Source organism: Mandrillus leucophaeus, unplaced genomic scaffold, assembly GCF_000951045.1.
Source record: "Mandrillus leucophaeus isolate KB7577 unplaced genomic scaffold, Mleu.le_1.0 Scaffold431, whole genome shotgun sequence".
In the NCBI taxonomy this organism is placed as follows: Eukaryota; Metazoa; Chordata; class Mammalia; order Primates; family Cercopithecidae; genus Mandrillus; species Mandrillus leucophaeus.
Window position 1 is genome coordinate 1,756,540 of NW_012104599.1, and position 2,866 is coordinate 1,759,405.

General features: G+C 49.6%; 1 protein-coding gene across 2 annotated transcripts in view; it reads right to left on the minus strand.

The window, feature by feature from the left end:
- The window catches only part of BCL2L14 (BCL2-like 14 (apoptosis facilitator)), a 36,288-nt gene that overhangs the window by 32,151 nt on the left and 1,271 nt on the right, over positions 1 to 2,866 (minus strand). The window lies entirely within an intron of this gene.

The window sequence follows — 2,866 nt, forward strand, 5'->3', positions numbered from 1 at the left end:
TACTAAAAATACAAAAATTAGCCAGGTGTGGTGGCACATGCCTGTAATCCCAGCTACTTGGGAGGCTGAGGCTGGAGAATCACTTGAACCCAGGAGGTGGAGGTTGCAGTTAGCTGAGATGGTACCACTGCACTGAGTAACAGAGTCAGACTCCATCTCAAAATAATAATAATACTAATAAAGAAAATAAATAAAAAGGTACCTATCTGCAAGTATATATAGTATATATGTATATAAAAACAAAGTAGACATACTGTAAGATATGAAAGCAGGACTTTGGCTGGCTTCCCCAGCACCTAGAGTAGCGTTTGATGCTGTACTGACTGGGCTACCCGGGTTCTCTAGAGTAGTGCTTGACACATGGTAGGTGCTCAGATATCCGATGACTGACCAGATGATTGATTATAGGACTGCCAGACACATTCAGAATACAGGACACGTCCGGTCACATTTGAAGTTCAGATAAAGAGCAAATAATTTTTTAGTATATGTCCCAAATATCATGAGACTCATATATCATAAGTATTAGTATATGTCCCCAATAAATATTATATGCTAAAAACCACTCATATTTGTTGTTTATCTGACATTCAAACGTAACTGGCTGTCTTGCCTTTTCGCTTGCTAACTCTGGCTCCTCCTAGGAGTGGAAGCTGTTGCTGAGATACACTGAGACCTGAGGTGTGTGCAAGCAGCAAAGCGGGTCACCAAGCCGGGTGAGGCTCTGGCAGGGTCTGTGGTCAGAATTAGGTACGGCAGACTTGGTGGGGAAAAGGCGGAGTCTAGCAAGAGACCGGATATGGAATTTCTCAGGAGAGGATTCATGAGGCTTTTGATTCAAGGCTTCCTTTTGGACTGAGCGGCTCAGGGTACTGTAGGAAGGATGTGCACCCTGGTCCTTCAGGAACTGTGTCCTTGGGTAGGAGGCTGTGCCCCCTTGTCAAGCCAGTAACGCTGTGCTCCTGAAGAAATCTCCATGTACGTTAGAAACAATCCAGACCTTTTGAATGTAACGCGAGGGCTTTAAAATTTTGTGTGTGTGTGTGTGTGTGTGTGTGTGTGTGCCTGTATGTGTGTGTGTGTGAGAGGGGTGTTGTTGGAGAGAGGGCTTCTTTAAGAAACAAGTTTGCTAATGCTGTTTCAGCGGCAACATCAGAAATCGGGGAAACCACTGAGGTCAAGATGGAGTACTTAGTCCTTCCATTCCGTAAAATGTGAGATTTTTGTTGTCTTACAGGCTAGAAAGGCTGTGACTTGGCGCGGCCGACAGGCAAAGCTAAGGATGGAGGAGGATGAGACAGAGGCAGAAAGAACAGTGCTTAGGAGCCAGCCCCAGAAGGAGGCTACCCTACAGCGCAGGGAGGGCGGGGGCCACTGCCATAAGAGCCAGGAGAACAGGGAGCAAAAGAGAACAAATGGAGACAAAAGGGTTAAGGGGGTTTAAATGTATTTAACAAATGCAGATGCCGGACCCAGTGGCTCACGCCTGTAATCCCAGCACTTTGGGAGGCCCAGGGGCAGGATCACTTAAGCCCGGGAGTTCAAGACCAGCCTTGGCTCTGTCTCTACAAAAAATGAAAAAAAATTAGCTGGGCGTGGTGGTGTGCACCTGCAGTCCCCGCCACTTGGGAGGCTGAGCAGAGAATCACTTGAGCCTGGGAGCCGGAGGCTGCAGTGAGCTATGATCGTGCCATATGATCTGTTGTCTGGAGCCTCCCCTTCTGCCCTTCTCCTCTCCCCCTCACTTCAGACCTCTCAGGGTCTTCGTGCCTGCTGCCCGGACTGTACACCCGGTGTACTCCAGCCTGGGTGGCAGAGGGAGACACTCTCTCAAAAAACAAAAATAAAGAAAAAACAAAAAACCCACCCACACAAACATAGAATTTTTGTTTCTTCTAATCCTCGTTATAAATTACTTGTTCAGTTTACAGCTAGGTCTTACTTTTAAGCAGCAGCGATCGAGTATTATCACAGGTTAGATCCCTTCTGGTTTCAGCTGTTCCTACAGAAATTGTACTTTATCCAAGAAGCCCAACTTTGGGGTTTATGGAAATATAAACCATAAGTTTTATGCTTATGGTGATAGAAGCCCTGGGTAGGGCCCCTGAGTGCTGGTTCAGAACCTGGAGGGGAGTGAAACCCGTGAGGCTTATTCTAATTCAGGGCCGCAGAGCACACAACCCCGCCTCACTGCCCTGTTTACCTTCCTGCTCCTTATCTGTAACAAACCTGCACCTCAGAAGCAAGGCTACAGAGGTTCAGGTTCTTTTCTTGGCCTCTTTCCCTCCCCGAGGTGGCCAGGGTCCTCCATGTCTGGTACCAGCGTGTCCTTTGGGAACACTGGCTGCCTGGCCGGATGTGCTGAGAGGCCGGCTGGGAAGGCCACGCTGCAACAAGCACCTACATTCCAGGTATTGGCAGATGCACTGTCGCAGGGTTCTCGCTCTGCGGACTCACTCCTTGAGGTCAGATTTCACTTCCCTCCCAGTGGGTGGCAGCTAATGATGGAAGAGCACACAGAGGAAACTGTAGCAAGCACCTCGTGTTTCTGCACACAGAGGCGGCCACCACCTAGTGCCCCAGTTACGCTGGACACCTGGTTCGCTGTGCCTCTGCCTGTCCCAGTGGTGAGGGGTGTGGAGAACCCTTTGGCGGCTGTCCCAGCAGAAGAGCTGACTTCATGTGCTCAGGACACACAGTTGAGGCCTGAGTGGATCTCGTGGGCGCTGACACTCATCCCCACGGAGCCTCCCACAGCACATCCTAAGCTCAGCTTGGTTCTGTTGTCTGGAGCCTCCCCTTCTGCCCTTCTCCTCTCCCCCTCACTTCAGACCTCTCAGGGTCTTCATGCCCTTCTGCCTGGACT